Raw genomic sequence first — 6,404 nt, forward strand, 5'->3', positions numbered from 1 at the left:
TGTGACAAATAAGTCTGTATTTAGCAAAACCCTTAAAAAAAAATTGCTTCTGCTTTAGAAAATATATCTCTGCTTATTTTTTTACTGATTCATTATCCATTTTATTCTCTTACTGAAGAGTTTCATGACAAAATAGCTCAGTGTCTTCTAAGTCACTTGTCTTAAGACCGGAGTGCTGGAATGAAAAAGGTGTGTACCACACCTGGCAAGAAAGATAACAGAAGCCAAAAAAAACTGATATTTTAGAGCTCAGGAATTACAGTCTTACCAGCTGACTTACTAAATTTGAGGGGCTGGAACTTTCAGGAAAATGTGCAGGCTTCTAGGCCTTTAGAGCAAATGATAGTTTTGGTTGAGTGAAGGTCTCATTATGTAGGCAGGATAGGTGCTAGGATCATAGCCTTCCGTTGTTGTGTTCAGCCCTGCTTCTCCATCCCTCATCTGTAATCCCATCTTTGACATTGTAAGGATATACTTTGATTGTAAACTTTACAGCTTCTCGGAAGAACTGATCTTGTTTATTTTGATAGTTGATATTTATTAAGGAAAGTATTGTGGATTAGACTTTGAGCTGCTGGAGGGATATAAGAACGTCAGGGTACTTACTAATCATAATACGCAATCTTTGTCAAGTTACATAGTTATTAGTCATTAGTACCTATGCTTCTTGACAAGTTAGATTTGTTACTTCTGAATCAAGGACCCTTTTGCTTCATACTCTAGAAGTTAATTCCTCTCAGCCATAGGCTGTTTGTGGACACTATGTTCAAGATTGCTTTTTGTTGGTGATAAAACACTAACCAAAAAAAACTTAGGGGAGGAATGGGTTTATTTCAGCTTACAATTAACAGTCACAGTCTATTGTTGAGGGAAGTCAGGATAGGAACTTAAAGCAGAACAGTGAAGAAACAATGATGCTTTCTGGTTCTCTCAGGCCCATGCTTAACTAGCTTACACACTGAAGGACCAGGGAATGGTACTGTGCTTTCCTGTAGTGATTAACAAAAGGATCCTCCACAGACATGCCCAGGGAAGTCCCTCAGTTGAGACTCCTTTTTGGGGTGTCTCCAGACTGTGCTTGTGTCAAGCTGATAGTTAAATAGGACACACTACTTCAGAAAACAGATAAATGGAAAGTGTTTTATTAAAATGCCCTATGTAGGGGCTAAAGAGGTGGCTCATTCGGTAGCTTGTGGTATGAGCATGAGAGCCTGAGTTTGGAGCCCGGTGCCCACCTAAAAAGCTAGACCTGGCAGTATATGCCTGTATTCCCAGCACTAAAAGGTGGAAACGGGAATCAAGCTCACTGGCCAGCCAATCATTAAACTTTAGGCTCAGTGAGCCCTTATTTAAATAAATACGGTAGTGTGGGGCGGGGCATGACACACAAGGGACCACACTTGTCAGCCTCCTGGCTTCTAAAGACACATGACACACCACACAAGGATACAAAATGTAAAGACCAGCTCAAACACATTCTTCCATTTCTTTCTAGTGGAGTATTACTATATTGGACTTATCCAACATAAGAAAATTGGAGATTTTGTAACCATTTCTTTCATAATTCAAGATAACTATCTGGGGATGGGGTATTCCCGTTCTGCAGCATCGTCCAGCATTTTACATTGACTTGAGGGCTTGTTATGAAAATTACCAGGAAAAGTTGCAACGCACTCAGCTCACTCACCCCTAATTTCAGGAATTCTGACATTTGATACAATATTAGGATTAGCTCTAGGAATGTGTGGAAATTTTTGATGATAAAATTTGAAGGGGTTAAGGAGATGGCTTGGTGATTAAGAACACTTGTTATTTTGCAGAGGACCTGGATTTAAATTGAAGTACCCATATGGCAACTTACAACCATCTGTAACTCCAATCCCAGTGGATCTGAAGTCCTTCTAACCTTCAGGAACACCAGGCATACATGCAGTGCACATACTTCAGCAAAACTCTCATACACATAAAATAATAAAGTAAATGTTGCACATCAAATAGTAAAGTCTTAGAGCTTCAACAGTAATCTCCAGTCTTAGTTGGGTGGTGGTGGCGGTGGCGGTGGCACAGGCACACATCTTTATCCCAGCACTCTGGAAACAGGCTGGCTGATTTCTGAATTGGAGGCCAGCTTGGTCTACAGAGTGAGTTCTAGGATAACCAGGGATGCACAAAGAAACCCTATCTACAAAGCAAAACAAAAATTTTTTAGGATTAACCTGAAGCAATTTTAAGTTGTTCAGTATTAGTTAATTCCTCTCCCTACTTTTGCTTAATGACACCTTTATATTAAAACATTTCTTTTGATCAGATTTTTCTTTTCCTCTGGGCCCCTAGATTTAACCAGTCTCCTAGATTGATTCTGTCCCTCACAACATGAATAAATGAGGAGCCGAGCAAGTAGATGGCAAATACTTACATTTTTAAATTATTAGCTCCTTTCATGTGTACTTAATCAACTAAATAAAAGGTGGTTGAATGTTACCTTTTTTTAAAGGATTTATTTATTACATATACAATGTTCTTCCTGCATGTATCCCTGTAGGCCAGAAGAGAGCACCAGATCTTATTACAGATGGTTATAAGCCACCGTGTGGTTGCTGGGAATTGAACCCTGGTCCTCTAGCAGCCAGTGCCCTTAACCCCTGACCCATCTCTCCAAGACCAGTGTTAATTTTTTGAGTTGACTTTTGATTCTTTAGTAATGTTTTCATAAAAAATAAATATATTAGCTACTGGGATTATAATGCTAAGTTTTAGACACTATTTGAAATTATGAATTCCTTTGTCACATATAAGTATGATTTTTGTGCTCCTGTTGCAATAAACTTTAAGTATTTTCTTTTGTTTGGGGTTTGCTTTTGCTTTATAACCACTAAATTCCTCCTCCCCTAGGGCACAGTGCTTAGTGTGCTTCAGTACTTGCTGTAGTATTTGGCCATTCATAAGAACTCAGGTAATTTGAGATGTCAGAAAGCTTGATGATGAAGACCAAGTTCAGTTAAATACCCAACTAGCATCTACTAAATTCCTATAATCATAGATGTGTACATGAAACTGAGTTTGACTTCTCTCTAATGTGTAGAATAGGAATAAGAAAACCATAATAAGCACAGGGTTGAGTATTTTTATGGATTGTTAGAAGTAGGAGTAGAGCAATAGTAGAGTATGTATCAGAGATGCATTAGTATAAAGAAACGAGGGGATCGCTGTCTGGGATCCAGAATACCAATAATCAGAGGGGTTAAATGGATAGGTGATAATTACATACATTATGTCCCAGCCACTAAATGCAGTAATATGTAGTCATTTTATTGATTGGTGATAGGACAACTGCCTATCCTGTAGGTTCAGTTCATAGCTCCACAAAAAAATAAAAATAAAAAAAAGATTTTATGTTTGGGGTGGCCACATGTGTTGGTAACCCCAGCACCTGAGAGATTGCAGGCAGGAAGGTCAGGAATTCAAGGCCAACTTGGGCTATGAAAGACTGTCTAAAAAGAAACTCAAACAGCCCAGTGAGTTTACACTGTATTATTAATAAAGGATCCACCATCACAGCAACTAGAAAAATAAAGATTTGCTAGCTTTAGTGGATCTCCAGCAGGGTCTTCTACAGCCTCATTCCTAGATAGGTGGTGGTACCACAGTATTCTCTAGAGTGCTACCAATATCCTTCCTTTTTTGTTTTTACCTTTTTTTTTTTAATAAAATGGAAGCTAAAATAGGCTTGGTAAATTAAGTAACTGACATTTATATAAAAAATTGCTTTCTCACTGGGCAGAAGCAGGCAGATCTCTTGAGTTCAAGGCCAGCCTAGTGTACAGAGTGAGTTCCAGGACAGCAAGGCTACATGGAGGGGGAAAAAATGGTTTCTCACTGAGAAGATTTGACCTTTAAAAATAAGACTACAAGGTTAAAGTTGAATGCAATGGAATGACTAATTCTCTGAATACTTTTATTACTTGACAGGCTACTAAAAAAGTTAAATCGGACATAATAATCACTGTAAACATTTTTCTGTAACATGATGGACTCTAACTGAGGCATAAGCATTTTATAAAGTAATTACCAAAGCTGTATGAGACTTAGAAATTGGCCATAAGAAAATACCCCACAAGCATCTCCATGGACAGCCTTCAGCAGTGATGCAAATTTTAAAACCAAAGACTGTCAGCCACGCCTGGTAACAAATGCCATATATCCCAACACTCCAGAGGCCCTAAAAGTCTACATAATGAGTTCCAGGTTAGCCAGGACTAACCTGTAAGACCCTGACTCAGGAAAGCTGTGGGGTGGAGGGTGACAAAGGTTTTATGTTTGATCATGGTCCACAAGAAAATAGAGCAATGTGTTATTTTTACTGACTGCTTCAGTTGAGGCTGAGCTTGTGTTTAAGTTGTAAAAGTAGTGCTGGAGAGTTGGCTTAGTGGTCAAAACACACTTGCTCTTTCAGAGGCCTGCCAAGTCCATCCCCTACATAAACACAGTTTCAAACAGTTGCTTCCAGCAAGGAGGAAAGGGTGACTAAAAAACCTTCCACAGGCAGACTCTTGGAGTAATTGAGAGCAGTAGACAAACTTAGTGTGTTTTTATGTACTCAGAGGAAGCAAATATGATGTGTTCTAATAGGTGTCACAGAGGGACACTGCCATTTGTGGAAGTGTCAGTTCTTATGTTTGGGGATCATCTCACTGGATTTAGCCAGCTAATTTTGTTGAAAGTGCACAATCTTACATTTTTATTCCAGTCTGCTTAACCCTGAAAAGCCTGCCCACCTTCTGACTTTAGCTTGTTACCTCATCCTAGGCCCCAAGTCAGTATTATCAAAAGTAGTAAGAATTGAAGTTTTAAATTAGGTGTAGTGCCACACACCTTTAAGCCTGATATACATGGTGCTCTCCAGGACAGCCAGAGCTACACAGGGAGACCCTGTCTCTAAAACATGAATAAATGCTAGAGAACTTAAATTCATTCTGTAGAGTATATTGTTTCAGAGCTTTAGTGCCTTCACCAAGCACTTGTGATACTGATTTTACTATGAAAAGACGACAGTCACAGATAGTCTAGTACATGGTGTAAACTAATGAAGAGCAGCATCTTTGAGCAGTCACTGGCTTTTAGAGACCCTCTTCTCTGTACCTTTGAATGGAAAAACTGCATGCTTTAAAGTAAACTCGTATCTTAATTCGTAGTAGAGGTCCCGGAGACTGACAGTACTACCACAGGGAAGGGTTTCACCCAGCCAAATGAATTCAGTTCAGTTCAGTATTAACTGATTGCTTATGGTCGTTTGTTGGGCCCTTTAAAAGTATTCAGAACTTTGGTTATAGCTTTGTGGTAGAGCACTTGCTCCATATGCTTCCAGTCGTATGTTTGATTTCTAGCTTTGTTTTGTTTGGGGGGAAAGTTATCACTGTTCCTAGCTGGCCTGGAACTTGCTTTTAGGCTGGCCTTGAAATCTGCCTTTGAGTGCTGGGTTTAAATGCATTCTCCATCATGCCTGTCATGGGTTTAAAAGTCCCGAGGGTGGTAGAGGGTTTAGGAGCTGAGGTGTAGCTCTGGTTCTATCCCCAGCACCAAAGAAGAGAAGTCATCCATAGAGTAAGTATTTTGTGAACCCAGCCATAACTGAAAAAATAGTCCTAATAAGAAAACATAGAGGCAGTCACTGCAGTCTTGGCCCTCAGGAAGGATCGGAAGTTGGAGGCTTAGCTTTTACAGAGTGTGCCTTTGAATACGATTGGTTCCACAGTTCCGCAGAAATGAGCTTAAATGACCTCGGTGTGGGTTGCTCTGCAAAGATGGTCTCAGATAACTCAGGCTCACCACAACACCCAGCACTGCGGGATTCCCTAACTAGAAGTGCATCTGTATTAATGCTTGTGAAGTGTGGGTGCCTTCTCGGAATGTTGTAGGTGTGTTATATAGTGCACACATCCTCTTAGAACCTGAACACTCCTGCTTAGAAATCCTTTGCAGGATGTTGAGATTCTAAAAGGAAGCTGACAAATATTGAAGTGTATGTGGAATGGTGTTCTACGCCCTATTTGGGTCAAACGTAATTACGTAAGGCGAGGCCTGATTAATGTTAACTCAGACTGGCCCCAAGTCACTTTATAGTCAAAGATGACCTTGAACTGATCTTGCTATATCTGCTATCCCTAGTGCTGAGATTACAGGTGTGTACCACCGTACGCAGCTATTCTGTTAAATGTTATTTTAGTTTTCACCTGGTGTGACCCCTTCCCTCAACTGACATATTAGAAACTAGTCCAGTGAAAGTGGCTGAAGTGAAAAGGTACAGGGAGGGATTTTTCTTCAATAAGAAACACTGAAGTTCCATCCTCTTGAGCCCGGCTTGACTGTGGAGAGGGTCTGGAGCTTAGTTTTTACCTTTTGTGGCA

This window comes from Cricetulus griseus (genome assembly GCF_003668045.3).
Source record: "Cricetulus griseus strain 17A/GY chromosome 1 unlocalized genomic scaffold, alternate assembly CriGri-PICRH-1.0 chr1_0, whole genome shotgun sequence".
NCBI lineage: Eukaryota > Metazoa > Chordata > Mammalia > Rodentia > Cricetidae > Cricetulus > Cricetulus griseus.